General features: G+C 42.8%; 1 protein-coding gene across 2 annotated transcripts in view; it reads left to right on the plus strand.

Annotated features, from left to right (window-relative positions):
• Positions 1–22,242, plus strand: part of LOC138293366 (FRAS1-related extracellular matrix protein 1-like) — an 892,846-nt gene that overhangs the window by 332,119 nt on the left and 538,485 nt on the right. The gene's annotated exons all lie outside the window — the stretch shown is intronic.

Consider the following 22,242-nt stretch of genomic DNA (forward strand, 5'->3'; position numbering starts at 1 on the left):
GCAACTAGCGCAATCTTCTTATAAATGGTAACTGAGATTGGTGTTTTATTTGTTTGACAATTACATTGAAATACCCAAACCCAATTCATGCATCAGTGAACTGTTCCTAATACAGACATTAACATAATTGTTTGATGAGGGAGTAGTTTGGCTCACGCAGAACTGAATTTTACTGTGTGGGGGCAGTATTGTTGGTGGGCAGTGTTGGTTGCATTACCTGCTGCTTTCATAGGTGGAAATGTATCTCTGTTTTTTAGTAGACAACTTCAGGACAAGCTATAAAATCAATGGATGGAGACTTCACGGCATATCTGAAGATCAGTTGGAAAAGTTCTACTTTCACACTGTTGAGTCTACAGTCTCCTGATAGATATCAACAAGGAATTAGTAGGTTCAAAGTTTACAACAGAATCCCATCTGCTATTATTGGACATCTGTTCTCCAAACTGTTAAGATCCTATAGATCTTTGAGTCCACTCAAGAATCTGGACACTAGCCTAGTGAGAGGGCCAAGCACAGCAATAACACTTTATGGGAACAAATCCAATCTACCTTCCTCTCCCACCTCCTTCTGGGAACTAAATAATTCTGGAGTAGAGGTGTAACCTGTCCTTCGATAGCCTGTAGCTAAGATGCTTGTGGCAAGTTTCTGGGTTTGTTTGCAACGTTCATGAAGGTCTGTAAAGAATGTATGAATTCCTAAAGGTAGCAATGTTTTTTTAATTGCTTCTACCACATATAACTTGTGAGTTTGTGACAATTTGTCTTGAGTATCCTTATTCAACACTGAGGAAAGGGTTGCACAATACCATTATGCAAAGAAGGGTTGTGCTCAGATAAATGTTCTGCTAACACTTGGATCTGTGCTAGAACAGCTTTGCAAAATTGAAATTTTGGCAAACAAATCTACATGCATGCATTTGTCAGTTGAATGGGTTAAAGTGAAAATTAGCTTGCTTACTATGCAGAAAACTTTCAGCCAAGCACAGGTACTCCAGTCAACATTGCAACAATAGCTGAAAATTGGGAACCTAACAAAACTTTCGTTGTGAAAAAATACTTTGTATAACATCATGACCTCTTTATGGAAACATAACCCTTCTATGTTCCCCTCACACATTCTTTTGAGAACTAGATCACTGTGGAATGGAGGAGGCTTTCAGTGAATAGACTTCAACTAAATTGCTTGTGCAAAGTTGCTGTTTTTTTTTGCAACGTTCATCAAGGTCTGTGGAAAAATTTGCAACTTCCCAAAGTTTGCAAAGTTTTTTGAATTACATCTTCCACATTTAAATTAGGAGTTTTGTTCAAAACTAACTAAATGGTTTCACAATTCTATAAAGGTTGTGCTCAGAGAAAAGTTTTGCAAACATTTGTAATTGTTCTAGATGAACTTCAAAAGTAAACTTTTGGCAAACAATTTTACATACATAAATCTGACACGTTTACGATGCAGAACATGTTCAGTCAGGCGAAGGTACTCCATGAGACATTGGAACAAAGGCTGAAAATGAGGGACTTAACAAAACTTTTCTGGTGAAAAAAGGAGAGCATTTTGTCTGGATGGATTAAAGTGATTCAGGAGGCGGATTAGGCTTACACAAGGGAGTATTTTGAACTCCTGGATGGAGAATGTGAGAACTGTAGCAGACTGGGACACTGGACATGAACTAGGAAATATCTGCAAAGACAAAACTAGAAAGGGAGGCATTCACTGAACAACAAACAATAGATTGACAGTAAGAAAGTACAAAGTAGAAGAAAACTAGGCAAACTATCATAAATGATAGCTTGTATGCCCATTGGAAAGTCAACTTTTTGTAATGGAAAATGATCTAGTAATTCGTCTTGGGTCAGGTAATCTCGCACAGTCGTCGAGGACAGGGAAGTCGAACTGAATACAGAAACGGCTCATTAAAAACAGCCCCAAAGTCCGAAATATGCAAAACTGAAATGCCAGTCAAGGATTTTGTACTCAATCAAAAACAGAAATGGAAATATGCACAATGAATTAGGAATGCTGTACTATAAGACTAGGAAACTGTACACTAGCAAAGAGAGGAGTGGAAGTATGCGGACTGCACTTGGAACACAGAAATACAAGCAAAAAGGTCCAGAAGGAAACTAGGGAAACTAATGATGAGGTTTGCATCAAGGCTGAGAGAAAGAAACATTCAGAAAGCATCTATGTATCGGACAATATATCCATGGGAGACAGAAAATATGATACTGAACACAGCATCATTTCCAGGACATGATTTAGACAAGATTTAACCAAAGAGGGAACTACCTGAACCGTAATGCATCAGGATTGTGTGCAAACCAGGACAGGGATATGATATGGAGCAGATGTGCAATGTGCTGGAGAGTGCTCCGACATGCACTGTCCAAAGGTGGGAACCCATGTGACCTTCAAGAGGACCACCTGATGGTATGTTGGCAGAATCCTGATGTGCCCTCACTGCTAACTTAGGGTCCCTAAAGAGTAAGTTTACAGGAGATTGTTGTAACCCCCCCCCTCTGTCAAAATCAATGCATCTCTGTCTTCAAAAGAAAGTCCCAGGGCTACAGTGTAATACGCAACTCTACCTAAAAATCGCTACTGCACATGTCATTCAGCAACACAAAGTTTCCTCAACCTCCTTCAGACCTGAATGCCTATCTAAGAATCAACCTGTTCAAGAAAGAGTTCCTCCTGTTCACCAACAGCAATAACCAACCACATACAGACGTATGCCTCTCTATAATTAAACCTGGAAAGCTTCACCCACAGACAATATCCAATGCACCCTCAATACACTCTTCTTCAAAGAAGACATTATTGTGAAAGGCAAGACAGCATGGTACCAACTCCCCCTTGTGAAGAAAGTGAAACCTTTCATCCTGGAAATCAACTTCCAAACTGTTTACACTTTGGTCCTCCCATATCTGCATGAAGGCAATGTCCTGCTCCATCATCTCCCTGACACTATACGGGCCCCACTGAAAGGAATCCTGTGCATTGCAGTACCCATCATCAAAAGCCTAAAGACATTTGACAATATCCCTCCTGCCCTTAAGTAATTAGCTGCTGTTGAAGGCCATTTCATTTTCAAGACCATTTCCGTAACATAATGCTTCAAGAAACAGCATCTCTACATAATATGTGGCCAACAAAATAACCTTAGGTGGACTTCACAAAACTAGAATCCTAGACATTGTGACACTAGAAGCAAAAAACTGCCAAAAAGAGAAAACCAAAAAAGCTAATCACCTCATTCTGTGCTCAGAGTATGTGGAACAATATCCCATCATCATCAGAACTGCTCCAATCCTTGTGCTATTCTTTCAGGAAGGATCTGAAGTCTCGCACTTCTTAGAGCTCTACATCTCGAAGTAACACGAAAAAACAAGCAGAAATATTCTACCTCATTGTAAATGATCATGAATCACTTCCCATGGAGACCATTGCCGATGTGTAGTGCTATATTGATATCTAGCTTGGTGTGTGCGCTGCACGTACCAGTACACCTGCATAACTTAGAGGACCGCCTTTGTGGGGGGCATAGCTCTAATGGTACCAGGCCAGAAAAGACTTCTGAACATGTGTCCAACATTCCATCAACAGGTAAGACTGTTTAAAGGAAAATCAAACACAGAAAAAGACTACATTGCTGTTACATTGGGTGGGGAAAGATAAGATGAACTTACCACAGAGCAACACATAATATTTACATAAACAAAAGAGAAAAAATGTAAAACAACATTTTACACTATAGTAAACTAGGGAGTTGAATGTTTAACATGTTCTAGCTCCTGTTTCACAAGTGAATGATATCATGTACCAATCAAACCATCATTGTGATGATACTTCCTCTTCCTGCATCAACATATGAGAAGGGTCTACTTGAGCTCTCTTCAATGCACTCTCTGTCATGCTGCACTAAAATTAGTATGTTGTTTTTCGCTGCAGTGGAGCTGGGCATACTGGTGGATGCTTACACCTTATATCGCAAGTTACACCAATCCATCTAAAGTTAAGTGGGTGAAGATGAAGGACTTCTCAGGAAAAGAGGAATGGGATAAGAGAACACCAAAGACCCAAGCAGAGAAAAGGGATCCCGCTCCTTGTCATGTTTTGATCTTTTCACTACCTCTAGATCTAATAATCATGTTGCCTTATCACTTCCTTCCAATGCCATGGAAGACACACCAAGCCTTTCTGGTGTTACGGATAAAATCTTTCATCAAGGACCCTTTTTATCCAGAAGCAACATGTTCACCTCAACTGAGTGTTGATAGACAGCTTAAATATGACATACAAGAAGTCTGTGATTCTCGTTATTTTTTTAGGTTACTTTTGGTTTCTGGTGGAGTGGAAGGTCTCCTCGCCTACTGAAAATCAACTCACCTTTGCACGCACTCTGAGGAAACACAACTGTAGAATGAAACATCATTGTTTGCATGTGAGGTAGTGCAACATTAGGCACTCTTGATCTGTCTGTCCTGCTAGTATTTTACAAGACGACTGCTTCAACACAGACAGCTGATTAGCTGAGTCAGTGAATGCATAAAGTAATGGCTTGACTCATACATACGGAGACTTAGGCTGTTCTAGAATGATGCAGTAACCTCATGATCAAAGCAACGTGAGAGACTAAATGGGGTAAATAATGTAAACATCTCATGGAAACATTGAAAGGGGATTCTGAAAATCCTGAAGACATGCCTGAAGATGTCTACCCTTAAAACTTGCCTCATAAATCTTTTACCACAGAACTAAAGTAAAGCATTTGGATGCCCCTGGTTTAGCATGGTGCAGAATGGAGGTGAGAATTACTTCCCAGACAGTAAAGTGTATTGCTTGTAATCCATTACCTGGAGGGAGGAGAACCAGACACTGAAGTGAGGAGTGCAGGATTGGATTACCTTACAAAATTCCAATGACCGGTTTTGTTTAGCAAGGAGATGCAGAATAATCCATTGGTGGATGGGAATACTGTGGAACATGATAGCTGTGGCGGCCACAGTAATTAAAATTGATAGCTAGGGACCCAATCTGGATTTCAAAAAGAGATACTTTTTGTAAACTATATAAATGTCAGACAATTTTCTAACCATGATATTCTGGTACCGTACCTCCAGGTGTCCCTTTGTTGTATTCCCCCACCAAAGTTTAACTACATGCACAAAAAGGAATGCCCAATGTAATATTATGCACTAACTGCAGCACTTCAGCATAGTAGATCTCAGCTTTTCCCTAGCTGGGTTATTACGTCTCACATTGAAAAATATTGTGTGATTGCAGACTATCTTTTTCTGCAATGATCCATCAATAAACTGCTATTATGCATTTGTGTTTAATGATTTACTCGGAAAACGTTTACAAAATAACAGTGGAATGTAATACGTATGGCACAACATTAAAACATTAATTTCAGAGCTGTAATGCATAAGGCCATAAGGAGAACTAAAACGGTTTTAGTCCAGTTAGTATTTTCCACAAAACAACATGAACAGCGCAGATGTTAGCAATTACGTTGCCTCCTATTTCTATTGCTAATAATTTTTAGCATTAACAAGCCATGGATGTCTAAGAGCACGGCAGGAAATATAGTGAGAACAGCCTTTTAAAACACGAGTTTTTGTAATTTTTTTCTCGAAGGGGAGGACGCTTTTCCTTTATCTCGTTACTCCTGGCAGTCCTCTCCTCAAAGCAGCGCTTGGCAGCCGGTGACGATGTCACAGTAGGTTTCGAGGCCCCAGCTAACCTCTCAAACAAACGAACATTCTAGAATTCTTATTGTTGGTGATGCTTAAAGATGAAGGACTGGGTGAAGAGAACGGGTTTTCCCCTCTACACTCGATGGTCCTTAGAATGAAAAAAAAAATTACGCAGAATACGCCATTAACAAATAAGAGTGAATCACTGCAAGAAGAATTATTCAGAATAGGAGAGGTAGGTACTTGCAGATCTCATAACAAATGGATTACGTAGCTCAGACAAGCTCCTGTTGAGCCTTTCTGTTTTGGGAGATGGCCTACCCACTGAATGTAACACCTACACTGTGCAATCCTCATGGAGGGATATTACTGCAAGTCCAATTTCCGAGTCGGATATGTATTTGTAGATAATACCCCTGATGCTAAAGGATCCCAGAACAACTCCCGTTGAGGCTTTCTCTCCTCATAAATGCCCTCTACGGTGGGCATTGCAACTCGAAGTCAAAAACATTCTCCGAAGGACAAAGAAGCCTCAGTTTAACACATAAAGTCAGGAGTGTTCCTTTCAGCTGCGGCTTGAGCTTGGGCCACCAAGCCGCTCTGCTGAAAGAAGCCACACGGAGTCAATCTCATTACTGAGTCCCACGCTGTTCCAGAGCTGCCGTGCCAGGATGCCGTAATCAACAGTGTTCTTTTACTGAAGACCACGAATAACAGGGCATGTCGGGGGGCACAGATGAAAAACAATTCATTTCCAGGTGGAAACCACAATCTAGTCGTTCTAGCTGCGGAACAGAGTGGTTTGTGTGGAGAATGGGTAAAGAAATTATGGAAACAAGTTAGACTGAGTGAAATAAATAATGAGTCTTTCAACACCGTGCAAAGCACCAAGGTTTATTTGTTCTGCTTATGTGGTGAGGAATGGTGAACGCGATATTTGCACCAGGGTAAACCATGAACAAAACAGATTTCATTCTAATTTTGCTGCCTTTGTAAGCTAAGCAATTGAGAAAACACGCGTTCTTCTCTTGGAAATAAGACTAAGCATAAGGTAACATCTAAGTTCTATTTTTATCAAATAATTACCAGAAATAGTATGATATCAGTTTGTCTCAAATGTTATTAACGCTCTATAGTGCTATTATTCTATATTCTCAATTTTAGCCCCGAAGCAAACACCTTTGTGTGTCCCTGTAGGGTGCTATATGTTTGCACTTCTCGGTCTTATAAAGCCCCCCCACCAGCCCCTTTAATTACAAAAAAAAGCGGCCCTGGGGGATGGAGACTTCAGGCCCTTCTAAAGTTCCAGGAGGAAGAAATTGCCGTGGCAGGCGTAGACCACTGCTAATGCTCCAGTTTAAGAAATGGTTCCTTCCACATAAGATGTTCATTAGTTAAGGCTTTATAAAAAAAAAGTAAATAACAACCTCACTACAACCTTCTTTCTGTTCTGAGTAGTTCAGTCTCATGCTCTGGTATGTTTGAGCAAACTGGCCATTTATCTGTCTGAGCAGATAGAACCTGTATAAGTAGTTATTACGTACCTGTCACCTGATGTGGCCAATGGTAATATTATTCAGCATAAAGTTGTTAAATGGGTTTGATGTGTCATCATGTGTTTCTTCCCTTATTGGTTCTAACATTTTGGGGTTCTTAAAACACACTAATAGAAGGTAACTAACCACACAGCTCTCCATTTTGTAACCACATTACTAGGGTGCTGCTCAAGCATATTGAATGTGATTGTGCCTGTAAGGGTTGTCCCAACCAAATTATTTTTGCCTTTCTACTCCCTGCACCTAACTGTTATCCTTTCCACCTCTTGACCCTGGGAAACTTCAACATGTTTCTTACTTCTCCATGTTGATATTGATGTTGGACCTGACCCTTTCTGCAGGGTCATCCCCAAACATTTTGTCGTTGCTCTCCACTTTTTGCTGAATTTGCTTTTGTTGGCCTGAGGACTTTATACACATAACCACTGCTAACCAGTGTTAAAGTGCTTGTGCTCTCTCCTTAGAACATGGCAGAATTGGTTATACTCAATTGGCATATTTGATTTACTTGTAAGTCCCTAGTAAAGTGGCACTACATGTGGTCAGAGCCTGTAAATTAAAATGAAACCTTTTACCAGGCCCACACCTTCGTATGGTAGGCCAGGAACAATCCCAAGGGCAGGCTGCAGTGTATTTATAAAGTTGGCCATGTACTTTTAAATTTTAAGTGTCCTGGTAGTGAAAAACTCTTAAATTAGTTCTTCACTACTGCAAGGCCTTCTTTCCTACAGGAGAAGATTGGAGTTGCCTTATTACATTTTATACTTGTAATTCCCAAATAGGAAGAGTTCACTAGTCATATTTGCTGTCTTTGGAATCACACAATTTAAAATCCTAAGTTATGGTGAAGTCTGATTTTAAATTACAATTCTGAGAAAGACACTTTTAGAAAATTGGCATTTTCTTGCCTTAGCCATCTAGTGCCTGCAGCCTGTCTCTGGGTCACGTAACTGGGTGTGGGTGAAGTTTTGGCTTTGTTTTGTTCCTCCTAGACAGCCACTCACAATGGGAAAGTAAACATTCAAATCACTGTTGGAAAGGACCTTTCTGCAGGGTCATCCCCAGACTCTTTACATTCCTCCTCCTCATTTTCTGATCTTGTTTCTGCTGGCTCTAGAACTCTGTGAAGTCAACCCCAAGGGGTGAAATGGGCCACACCACTTTAGTGGCCTTAGTGGTACTGTCTATCTACAGGGATGCATCTGTGAGCAAACTAAAGTTAGGTGCTGCAGTTATGGGATCCACAGATCAGGAGAAGGCTTCACCATAGGTCAGTTCAGTGGCCCCAGAGATTGACAGAGGGATCCCATTGGGTTCAAAAAGGCATAGAGTGACAAGTGTCTCTGAAGTAGTCCAGTAGTCTGCCATTGTCAATGTTCCACTGCGCTAAGTAGGGATGCTCATCAAGGTATTCATTAGTCTACCCTCACTTTAGGTTGGGGGTAGGAGGGTTGTGTGTTGGAAATGGCCTTTTCTGCAGGGATAACCCCAGGCTTTTTACCTTCGTCTTTCTCTTTTTCTGACCTTGTTTTGTTGGCTCTAGGACTCTGTGCACTTTACCACTGCAAACCAGTGCTAAAATGCTTGTGCTTTCTCTTTAAAATTTCCTAACATTAGCTTATCCACAACTGACCTATTTAATGTACTTGTGAGTCCCTAGTAAAGTGCTATATATGTGCCCCCATGCCCATAAATGAAATGCTACTAGTGGGCCTGCAGCACTGATTGTGCTACCTACTATAGTAGCCTTTCAATCATATCTTGGGCCTGTCACTGCAGAACCTATGTGTGCAGTTTTAAACAGCCATTTGGACCTCGCAGGAGCACTCACTTGCCAGGCCCAAACCTTCCTATTTATTATACTTAAGTCACCGCTAAGGTAGGTCCAGGTTAGTCCCAAGGGCAAGGTACAGTGTATTTAAAAAGGTGTGCATGTACTTCTAGGTCTAACATGTCTAGGTATTGAAAAACTACTAAATTCCTTTTTTTTACTTCTGCATGGTCTATCTCTCCTATAGGTTAACATTGGGGTTACCTTGAAGCATCAAGCATTTAAATGTAAGGTTCAATAGGGAAAAGGTAGACATATGTAGTTTGTTGTCTCTGGACTCACAATTTAAAATCACACCTATGCTGAAGTCGGATTTCGAATTGTATGTCTGAAAATGCCACTTTTACAAAGTTGGCATTTTCTTACATTATCCATTCTGTGCCTCTGCCTATCTCCGAATACATCAGGGTTGAATGACAGCTGGGCTTTGTGAATTCCCTCTAGACCGTCAAACACAAAGGGCGCTTGGGAGGTACATTTGCAACCTGATAGTCCATCACCAGGCTGATGTGTCTTCCTAGACCAGATGGGAGGGAGAAGCTGACACTTACACCTGAATTGAGCTGTGCCTCTTCTCACACAAAGGGCTACATAAACCCTTGTAGAGTGTCTGGAGCCAGAGAGGGAAGGGCAGGGACCTTGTGATCTTGAAAGCCCCTTTGAAGTCTCCTCCACTTCAAATGCTCATTTGAGTATAAGTACTGGACCCCGAACCTCACCAAATCAGAACTCTACTGGAACCAAGGACATTCTGCCAGGAAGAAGGAGTGCTGTGCTGCCAGGAGGGACTGCCACACTTCAACTGTATTGCTGTGTTGGCCTACTGCTTGCTGTGTGCTGTGCTGAAGGAGGGACTGCCACTTTGCTACTTACTTTACCGTGTTGCCCTGTTGCCTCTTGCTTGCAGTGAGAAGGAGTGAACTTGCTCTCCACATCCTTGAACCCAATATTCTCCAAGGTTTTGTTGGCTTGATCGCTGTTTCTGCAGTCTCAGGGACATCACAAACTACCTACAACTCTACTGGTGCTGTTGGACTCTGACATCTGTAGGTCCCACCTTTCCCTGAGGTGCCCTCTCCGGTCTTGGGCCTCAGAAATGGGTTCTGCAGCTGATTTCTGCAAAAATTATGCATTGCTTGGAATGCATGAGAAAGTTGGCTCCATCACTCGCTCCAAGCTGATACAGAGGATGTTCAACGATAGCGGATGCAGAGCCTCCATGGCACGATGACAACACTCCGTGCAGCTGGATGACGATGCATCCCATTCACTTCAATGGAGTTCGATGCCGACACAGGACCCAACTACAAGGATCAGAACTGACGCATCTTGCCCTCGACATCGGTGCTTTGCTCCAAGCTACCAGAGGGTGAGCACATGTTTATTTAGTGTGTGTTTCTGACTTACCCTCAGTAGGAATGTGGTCCCTCCTTGGACAGGGTGTATATCTCTGTCAACTAGAGGCCCAATTTCTAACAATCACTTTATTTCTGTTACAGTGAGTGGCCATAAAAGCACATAAACACAAAACAAGTGCACATCCTTATCATAAAAACAAACGTCAAACAGAACCACATGCTTTATAGGCATAGCTTGTAGGACTAATTCACATAAAGGCAAATCCTCCATTCCACCATATATGGTTATAATAAATGTATTATTTCTGTCCTTCTTGCCTAAATACTGGCTACAACAATAATTCAGAAATCAGACCGCAAAAGAAATGATAAAGGGCCCACAGAAAAAAATACATACTCAACAGAATCACACCCCATATTAAATTAACAACTACAACATATCCCTCTATAAAATGAAAAATTCAGCTCACTGAAATGTTCTATCCCGCTTAAAACATCATTGATTTCCTTCTCTTGAGGGCACATTTTAAAAAGTACAAATATAGACACAATTAGATGGGGAATCAAGTTGCTGCAGGTAGACCAGGGTTAGTCAGGAACGTCTGATTTAATGCAACTTAATAAAAATTATTAAAAACGCTTCTGTAAAAACAGAATAAAATTGAAAGAACAAAGTGAAATGCAACAGGCTTTGTTGGAGGATTTGTCACAGGGGTATATTAATACTTTGGATGGCTGGAATTGGCCAAGGGGAAACTCGAGGTGCCACCTCATGAATCCTAACCTGGTTAGTAGTAATCTGTCTCAGGAACCGTCAGTCCACTTCAGATATGGTTCCAGGGTTAAGGAGCTATGCAAGTCAGCTTATTTAGTTGTAGTTCCTCCCTGCGGGCTTTCATCCTTGACCTAAAAGCTGTTTTAACCCAAGTCGAGTCAGATTTAGATATAGAGAAAGGGTTGGTAAAAAGGGCAGGCCTTCACAGGTTCCTCAGTTCTGCCTTGACATAGCTAACCCAGGGGATTTTCAGGGCTCTCTCACATGAGCGAGAATCCTCATTAGCCTCGCTATGAATCGAAGCATGCAGATTTTCTTAAATTGAACACCATAGAAGCAGGGGAGTCAACTTGATAATATCCTCAATGTAATTCATCCCCAGCTCCTGAAGCACGATGTAGGTAGAGCTGGCAGGTGGAACACCCAGGATTTGCCCGAGTACCCTGTTTTGCTCACCTTGGAGGGGGCTTGTATTAGAGTTTTCCCAGATTCCTGAGCCATATATAAGGACTGGGAGAAACGTTCTCCTATAGACCTCTAAGAGAGGTTTTCCTACAATGTGTTTGACCATGTTAAAAGTATGGCCCTCCAAGCTTAAAAATTTCAAACGCACACTGGCAATACGGAGTCCCCAATTTCCCCTTGCATGCATCCATAACTACACCCAAGTAGGGAAAATCCTGAGTCTGAGTGACAGGGTGGCCTTGTAAAAATATACCACACATCTATTCCTGTCAAGGCTTGCAGACCATAATGTAGGTTTTTGCTTGATTAGTAACCAAGCTGAATGACCCCATAAAGGATAGAAATTCTTGAAATAAAACATTTAGGCCATTAGGGGTTCTTGAGAGTAAAGCAGTGTAGTCTGCACATAATAGTACTGGTACCTTTTTCCTGCCGATTGAGGGTGCATCTGAGACTACATTAGATAGGGCTGTGCCTTCTCCATTAATATACAAAAGAAACAATAAAGGGGCCAGAACACAGCCTCTCAAGCTAAAATCCTAGTTTATGGTGAAGTCAGATTTTAAACTGCAATTCTGAAAATGCCACTTTTAGAAAGTTGGCATTTTCTTGCCATAGCCATTTAGGGCCTGATTATGACATTGGCGGAGGGGATTACTCCGTCACAAATGTGATGGATATCCCTCCCACCGTATTACAAGTTCCATTATATCATGTGGAACTTGTAATATGGCGGAAAGGATATCTGTCACGTTTGTGACGGAGTAATCCCCACCACCAAGGTCATAATCAGTCCCTACGTGTCTGTGGCCTGTCTCTGGTCATATGACTGGGTGTAGCTGACAGTTGAACTCCGTGTATTCTTCCAAGACAGCCACACACAATGGGAGCTTAGGTGTGACTGGATGGGCCATCACTGGCAGGATGAGGAGGGAGGAACTGGACACAGACCCATTTACACTTGAATAGGCTGTGTCCGATCTCCACACAAAGGGCTACATTCCCCATGTAGTCAGTCAGTAATCAGGGTTTGGAAGGCAGGGCAGCTGTGCACTTCAAAGGAATGCCTCTAGAAGCTTCTCCCCACTTCAAAGTAACAACTGTGTGTAAAAGAAGGACCTCAGACACCAACTCTTCAGTATACTTCTGGACCTGTGGATACTCTACCAGGAAGAAGGAATTCTGTGCTGCTACAAGGACTCCCACTCTGATGGACTGCTGCTCTAAAGGAACTGCTGCACTGGTGTGCTGACATGTTGCCTACTGCCCTCTTGCCTGGGGATGAAGAACTGGACCTACAACTTCATCTTGAACCCAGGGTGACTCAAAGGGCTAGCCTGATGGGGCTCTGATCTGCACCTCGGGGACATAAGAGGCTACCCAATCAGCTCCTAGACCCACTTGCAGTGAGTTCCTGACCCCTGAGTGGTGCCTCACAAGTCCTGGACCCTTGGTGTGGCGCACAGGCTCTTGAAATCAAGCTACTGGGCTCTTTGTGACAGCAAACATGCCCATAGGCACCAGAACCATGCCACCTGCAATGTAGTTCAGTGTAAGTCACCACTAGCTTATCACTTTGCAGAGTATGCATTGCTGGCATGAGAAGAACCGCTCCAGCAAAGCCCCAGCCCGCCAACCGCAACCACCAGCCAGCTCTTTGCACCATGCCAACCACCGCCTGCAATGCTCTCAATGCTCCCTTCATCCCTCTCCGACGTGAATGGGACTCGACACAAAACTTGAAAAGGTAAAACTTCAGCAGGGCTAATCTTGGACTTTATGCACCCCACGTGCCATTTCAGTTGGCACAAATTTTCTACTTTGACCCAGTCCAGTGTGACCAGATAGTCATGGTTGGCACTTTATGCTTTTAGGTATTATTTCACACATTCTTTAAAAAGTGATAGCTCCGGTTCTACCGAGTTTTGGTTTATTTATTAAATTGTTTATTACATTTTGTTCTATTCTCCCAACGTATTGTGGAATGTTTCTGTGTGGTGGTTTCACGATTTTATTGCTTGAAGTGTTGAACACATACTTTACACATTGCCTCTAAGTTAAGCCTGACTGCTCTGTGACAGGCTACCAAGGGGTTAAGCGCAGGTTAATTTGGGGTTTGTTGTGGCTTGCCCTGGCAAGGATTATGCTTGCTGCTTGACCAGGGCTCACACCCTAGTCAAAGAGTAACCCAATATGTAACAATTGGTTTGTCTTCCTTCTTTCAAGCATGTCTACGCTATTCCCATGGAAATGTGTGTATTTTTACAAATATCATCTACTTTAAGGAGACAAAGCAATGGCTTAAGACAGAAAAGATTAACATCCAAGATGTTTTAACTCCTTCCGATTGGCAAAACTAAATCTAGGTTCGCTATTTTTATTTATGTTGTTTCTATGGCATAACATGGAACAATAGAACATTTGTCTTCATAGACCACGCACTCCCAGGAAAGGGAGATATCTGAGGTCGACAGTTTTCATAGCACTCATGTACATGCCGGGTAATGCCAGGAGAATATTTATGAAAACTACTATGAATCCAAAAGTCATTAACATTTTACATATTAAAGTTGTAGACCAATACCAAACAAGACAGACATGAAATAGTGTGAAAACCTGCTGCTGTTAGTTATTCATATGTCCTTTGTATGGTGCTAAATCTCAGAGTATTTTCTTAGCCTTTTACTGATAAGTGCTGGTACGCTCCTCGGAATTGGAGGGATTGAGACTGTTTTGAAAGGATTGCAGTTTTACTCTTTTCACAATATTAGGAAGATGATCTATGTTTGTGGAATATTGTTTACTGCAATGTAAGAGGGTAATGATAATTGCTAATTCTAAATGTGTGATTTTGTAGGATGATTCAGCATTTCAATTGAGTTGCGTTCTGGTTGAATAGTGTTACTAAAGTGAAGAAAGATGGCCCTGGCAGCTCTGGGGGCCAAGACAGTATTTTTTATCTCAGCCTGGGATAAGCCTTTGTTTCGACTACCGTCCCTGCTTTAGTAACATTTGTCGCAAGCACCTGGATAGGTCCTCAAAGAGGCCTGCTAATCCTCATTTTGCATCTTCAGGAAACCTTTTGTCCTTCTTTCCCTTCCATGGATCGACTTTTAATTATGTTTCTCCCTTGCTGATGCTGCTTTTTCAGCCTGCTTGACAAAGTGATAATGCTGTGATCTCTTTACTCATTTGTCTTTCTCTTACCACGGGAGTCGGTGGTGTAACGCAGGCCACTATGGCAATGCGGGCCCCCAAACCTCCAGGGGCCCTGAAACCTTTCAGAGGGGCCCCATTCTGGCCAAGGCCAATGAATATCTGAGAGATATGGGAGACTGAGAGACCCCACTTAACATTCTGCAGGGAGGACCTACCATTTTATGTTACACCACTGATCGGACTCCTTTTTACCTTAGCTTTGTATTAATTGATAGGCCAACCTTGCTAAGTATTGACATACTCTATAGCATTATTGCCCACTGACAAGGGCTGTACTGGATTTTAAAGGTCATGAACCTTCGTCATAGGCATGTGCAGCAGGTGAGAACCTATACAAAGGAGGGCCTGTAACAAGGGGTATAGCCTGAGGCAAACAGGGTGAAAGAAGAATACAAACATGGGAATATTGAAGCAGAAGGTCTGTGCCAGCCTTTATTATCACTGAGTCACTTCATTGCCTTCAGCGTCCTCAACATTCCAATATTGTAATGTATGTTATTGAAATAAAGTAAGTCTCAGCACTTTGTTTGTGGTATACTGAAAATAATTAGTTCCAGGTGGAAATTTAGTTACGCTGGCATAATCGGAGTATTTGGTAATTCCGTTTTACCCTTTGATGTGGAATTACTGATAAGAATGTGATTACGGCTGCTCAAGTAATCAAGCAATTACGAGGACTTTGGGGGGTAACAATCCTACAGCGAGAGCACATTTAGCCACCTTGAGCAGGCACTCACTAATTGTGTCCTGCTGCATTTCGACCTTTCTCTTAATGCAAAATGCCTAAGAGTAATTTGTGGTGATAAACAAGCCAACCACTAGAGCACATTTTGCAACTGCTAGTGGCCAGTAAAGCTCGCTATTCATGTTCTGCATTTAGTACCATTTCTTAATGCAAAATGCATCCTTGCATCCATTTTGGATGCAAGGGTGCATTTATGCGCTATGAAAATATCGCTAGATGCCAAAAGTAAGTTGGAGGGACCCGAATGGCACATTTAGCATTATTTCCAAGGGCAAAATACCTTCCTATGCCCGTTTTGGACATGAGGTGGGCACTTTTCTATAAGAAGATAGCACTAAATGGCAGAAATAAGTTAGGTGAAAATCCTATCCCTAAAGCATATTTAGTGAGCATCCACTCGCACTTGCTATTCATGTTCTGTTGGACAAAGCACTTCTTAGCGCAAAATGCATTTTTACTTCCATTTTGGATGCGTGGTGTCATTTTTACATTACGAAATAGCACTAAATGCAGAATTACTCTTCACTCATAATTGTAATCTTAGAGAATTTTTTGTTAATTCAGCCTGATTATGCTACCCAGAATGATGCAAGTTACGCCAACCCTTAAGAACAGTAGCATGTTAGATATTGTTAGTAGACCCCTCCTGGGCCATGCAATAGATCTAAAAATAACATTTTATGCTCAGTCATTCTTATGGGGTAGCTTTAGCTCTGAAATGTAAAAGGAACATTATTTTATCAGTTACTTGAATTGTAATAATGGGAAATCATTAAAACTATTTGTTGCATTTCATTGATTAATGGTCCGTTGTATTTATTGCCCAAGAAATTATTATTATTTTTTTTCAATATCAGACACTGATTCCCAAACATCCCAAATGCTGTGCACCAGTAGCAGCTGATGACATTTGAAAATGGTGGTGGGATGTAAAATTTGGGTTTGACTTTTATGCAGTGAGTGAAGCGAGCAAGCTTAATGGACAAATGTGTGGTCGATGGCCATCCTCCTTCCGAGAAAAAAATTAAAAACGTTTGGCAAATGGAGCATTTTAAAGTAAATTCATTTAGTGAGAAAGCAAGGATTATAAGGCAGTGGGAACATGTAGCCTTGAAATATTAAAGACATTAAAAACTGACCCATATCTTACTGCATTACTGTACCATTCAAATTCTACAACACAACAATTTCAGGCCTTTTTAAAGTGTGTGCTTGCTCTGTGTCTTGTTCTACATGCGGCATCCACTTTGTAGGAAAATGATCTAACCAGGCATCGGGAGGCACCCACAGATGCTGGTGCACTCAGTCATATAGAAATATGTGCAAACAGGTATTTAAGTGGGATGAAAAAGGTGGGGGCTCTCTACAATGGAATGTGTAAAAACATTCTGGGATTCACATAGTGTGCCACCCATGTGTTATTTTGGTTTCTCTCCTGGACGTTAATGCATCCAGATATATAACACATCAACTGATATACACCTAAAACCTACTAGTACTATTGGCTTTGTCAATAATTGTTAGTTGTTTAAGATAAATGAGAAACAACAATGATTTGAGCACCAGAGCTCTCAATAAAAGCCCCTCATAAGCCCCTGGCATGAATCAAAGTCAATCCTATACAAGAATAATAAGATGCTTAAAAATACAGAAACACAACATGATGAAATAGCTACCACTATTGGGGAATGCAAAATTAAGTAAAACATGAAATAAGAGGGACTAAATCGCTGGCATGCATTACCCTAACATTTTTAACAATCATTATTCATAAATCAATCCACGTGTTTGGCATAAATGTAAAGGCCATGAAGGTAGGGTCAGTTTTAGTGCTATACAGCATGTAACTGTCTTTACTATAACCACACGTTTTCCCTTTGTACTTGTTAGACTTGTCATCCTCGGCGTGGTGTCACCTAACTTTTTGTCTGTTTCCCAGGTTGTTGATGTGTGCTGGACTCTGCTTTTGCTGTTTTTGTTACTCAGGGCACTTTACAACTGCTATCCAGTCCTAAAGTGCAAGTGCTCCTGTATAAAATGTTTATGTAATTGGCTTTCCATGATTGGCATATTTTATTTACTGGTAAGCCCCTAGTACAGTGCACTAGAGGTGCCCAGGGCCTGTAAATCAAATGCTACTAGTGGGCCTGCAGCACTGGTTCTGCCACCCACATTAGTAGCTCTCTAAACATGGCTCAGACTTGCCACTGCTGTGTCTGTGTGTGCAGTTTTAAACTGCCAATTCGACTTGGGAAGTATACCCACTTGCCAGACCTTAACCTTCCCTTTTCTTACATGCAGGACACCCTTAAGGTAGGCCCTAGGTTGCCCCATGGGCAGGGTGCAGTGCATGTTTAAGGAAGGACATATACTAATGTGTTTTATATGTTCTAACAGTGAAATACTGCCAAATTCGGTTTTCACTGTTGCAAGGCCCAGGTATCTGCTAGAAGGAGGGAGGGAAAGGGGCATGGGAAACCGGCCCCAGAAGTTTCCACGGTCCAGGAGGAAGCTGAACCTGAGGGGGAGGCCCTGGAGCCTACAGGGGAACAGGTGACTGAACTGGGTGAGGTCCCTGAGTTGTCAAAGTGGCAGCAGGGAGGGGACCCCACCAGGGAAGCATTCTGTGAGGCACAGAAGTCATGCCCCACTCTGGAGGGTTTGTGGCAGCAGGCTGCAGACCAGGAGTCTGGCAAGGAGTTGGGATCACACTTGATTTACTGGGCGGATGGCCTCCTATATAGTGAGCCTAAGGTTCCTGAGCCTGGGTCAGTCCATGTGCTGTCGGTACCCCAGTGCTTCAGAGCCTTCTAACTGTGTCTGGCTCATGGTGTGCCTTTAGCTGGTCGTTTAGGGTAGGACAAGACCTTTGAGCGGCTTGTCACCCACTTCTACTGGCCCCAAATGCGCAGGCACTCTGATGCTCATTGCAGATCTTGCACAACTTGTCAGGCAAGTGGCAAGAGTGGGGGGAAATGTAAGGCTCCCCACAAACCTTTTCCTGTTGTCAGTACCCCCTTTGAAAGGGTTGGCATTGACAATGTGGGGCCTCTGGATCCCGAGATAGCCATGGGCAACAGGTTTATCCTGGTCTTGGTGGGCCATGCCACCCGGTACCCAGAAGCCATTCCTTAAAGATCAATCACTGCCCCTGTGGTGGGCTGTGCCTTGATGGGAGTTTTTACCCCCATGGGGTTCCCCAAGAAAGTGATATCTGATAGGGGTACCAACTTCATATCTACTTATATGTAGTCTCTGTGGAAGATGTGTGGAGTACGTGTACGTTCACCACACCTTACCACCCCCAAAGTAATGGTCTGGTTGAGAGATTCAACTGCACCTTGAAAGGCATGATTATGGACCTGCCAGAGCCCTTGAGGCGGAAGTGGGACATCCTCTTGCCATGCCTTCTGTTCGCTTAATGGGAGGTGCCACAAAAGGGACTTGGCTTTAGTCCCATTTAGCTCATCTAAGGCCACCCTGTGAGGGGACCTTTAAGTCTGGTCAAAGAGGCTTTGGAAAAAGCTCCTAGTAAACTCCCCCCAGGATGTATTTAGTTTCAGGCTGGCTCTGAGAAACCAGACAGCCCGCTTCCGGAGTCTCGCACAGGAGAAGTTAGAAGCAAGCCAGGAGGATATGAAGGAGTTTGGGGTCTCTGAATTCACAATTTAAAAATACATCTTTTCCTAAAGTTGGTTTTGAGATTGTGTTTTTGAAAATGGCACTTTTAGAAAGTGGGCGTTTTTGTTGCTTAAACCATTCTGTGACTCTGCCTGTTTGTGGATTCCCTGTCTGGGTCAGTTTGACACTTGGGCTGGTTGCACCTCTCTCTAGACGGTGACACAAAGGGAGCTGGGGTGTAGCCTGAATATCCTGATGAGCCATCTGTGCTAGGAGGGAGGAGAGGAGTGGTCACTTACACCTGAAAGGGCTGTGCCTGCCATCACACAATGCAGTTTCCAACCTCCTGGTGTGTGGCTGGGGCCGGGACCCGGCAAGGTAGGATTTCATAAACAAGAGAGACTTTCCTTTGAAGTAGGCCTACTTCAAAGGCCAAAATGGGTATAAGAAGAGCACCCAAACCCCTGAAAATTAGATCACTTATGGACATCAAGAGGAACCTTTGCCTGGAGAGGAGCTGAAGAGCTGAGGAGAAGTGCTGCCCTAACTGTGACTATGCTTTGTGGAGCTATCCTGCAGTTGCTACTTCTGCCTGTGCAAGGGGACAAAGACTGGACTTTGTGTGCCTTCCTGCTTGTGAAGAAGAGCTTGTCCTGGGCTTGTCTCCTATTGTTGAAGTCTTAGGGCCATCAAAGGCTTCTCCTGCCAGCACCTGGACTCTCTGCTAAGACTCCTGCCCTGCCAAGTGGTGCCCTATCCAGTTCCTGGGGCCTTGACAGGTGAAGCTGGCAGACCAAGACTGAAAATCCACGCGCAGACCGCCGTGCGGGGCAAATATTGACGCACCTTCTGAGACACGGCTGAAAAACAATGTGCCGCCGGCTTCACAGCAGAAATCGACACTCCACTGGCATCGCGGCTGGAAAATCGACACACGTAGCCGGAAGAATGACGCGCAACACCCGCTGGCGGAAGCTGATAACGTTGCAACCCACATTGCGTGGTTTTGCTGATACCGTGCATCAGGATTTTCAACGCAATCCTCGCTGGGCGCGGAAAAACGAAGCAACGCCTGCCGGAACCTGAGTGCTGGCCAGATCGACGCATCGCTCCCTTGCAGGGAGGAAAAACGACACACGCCGACCCGACCGGAGAAGAAGAAACAAAGCATGGTCTCCCTTGCGGGTGAAAAATCGACGCACTGCTTACCTTTTTCCTCGCTTGGACAGGGGGTAACCTGACTGCCAACCAAAGACCTCATTTCTAACAGTACTTGAGTTGAATATTTGGATCAACTTTGCAATGGAATAAAAACCCTGCTCGTCTTTTTGATTAACTTTGCAGGGGAACAAATACAGGAGCTCCACTTCTAAAGGGGCCAGCAAACTGCATCCAGGGACTGAGGTGCCACAAGGGGGGAGGTTATCATGAACAAGGGACTCAGCACAATATACATAAAACAAGATTAGCATTGTTAGACTTATCAATACCAAGGACAAGGGCCTAAGTCACACCTGCTTGCATCCAGTCCTACCGTGTGACGAATGGGAAAGAGTGGTATCTATGCCTGTGAATGACAGATGTTTGGCCTCACTCAGGGAAGCGCACTCCGGCACCTAAAATTATGATGCTGCCAGCACCACTGGCCTATAGTGGGTACCCAAAACAAGAAGAGGGAGAAGGAGGTTGAAATGTCAGGTCCACCCTCCCTACCAGGGAGTCATCCTTGGTCCTGATGAGAAGCCTAGGGATAAGCTTTGAAACATTTAGACCAGGAAAGCAGGTACATAAATTACCCTACTTCCATGTACCCCCATATTTTTAATCATACTGCCACTAGGGCATTCATTAAAATATTTAAACCTCTAGGAGGCAGTTATCTTTCACCACCATAAGAACCCCCCACTCCTATTTTCAATTACACCTGAGTCACATTGACAAAATACTCTAAAAAATAAAAATAAAAAGTGCCCCCGCGTATCACACAGATCGTAGCACGTCCCGTTCTGCAGTGGAACTGGAGGAACCTAATGATGAAGCATGCCACCAAGTTATAACCTTGTTGGGTGAAGGTTTTCTAAGAAACTTCTTTTGCAGACTCTACTCCTGCTGGGTCTTGCGTGAAGTTCTAAAGTGGATACCACCATACACTACAATAGCAATGATGGGCTTTAGAAAGGTAAGCCCTGCATGATATTACTGCCTGGCTTCCGTCTCCTGGTTCATAGCGAGGCGGGGCAGGCAGCCTGGGACAGACATCCCAACTTAATTACATTGATTTGTTTAGAGGTAAAAATGTATCTCTAAATAAATCAATTTAATACTTTTTAAGGTAAACATGTAGGAGTTTCGGAGGGGAGGAGCCACAGAGCTCTAGCGGAGAAACTGCCCCTGCTGTGCACACAAATCAATGATCAGATTTTTCAGAAGACTCCTAATCCAGAGGATGTCATGCCAGAGTTGCTCAAATGCCCCAAAACACCTTCAATTTATAGTTTATTATAGAATTCCCCATATGGCTTGTTTCTGAATTGTGGACATTACATTTATTATTATATTATTACACAGATTTGTAGAGCGCATGCTACCCAAAAGGGTTTCCAAGAAATATGTTCCTTTTGGTTCCTCAGTCATGTTTTATCCAACAGAGAAATCAAAACAGGCAAGTTTTTAGTAGTTTACAGATCACCAAGAATGGGAGTGACATGCTCTGAAAGATGGGGGAAAGAAGTTCCACAACTTAGGGCCTAAATATTAAAAACGCCTGACCTCTTTGACAGGATTTCGTTACTCTGGGAATTAAATCAAGATCGAAATTACTTGAGCACAGTGAATGATTAGGTTTAAGCGGTGACACTCAGGATCTGAGATAGGTGGGGCCAGAATTAGATAAACATTTATGCATGTAGCATAGTGCTTTAAATTGCACTTGACGTTCAGTTGGTAGTCAGTGAAGAGCACGAAGAAGG

The sequence above is a fragment of the Pleurodeles waltl genome, chromosome 4_2, assembly GCF_031143425.1.
Source record: "Pleurodeles waltl isolate 20211129_DDA chromosome 4_2, aPleWal1.hap1.20221129, whole genome shotgun sequence".
Lineage (NCBI taxonomy): Eukaryota > Metazoa > Chordata > Amphibia > Caudata > Salamandridae > Pleurodeles > Pleurodeles waltl.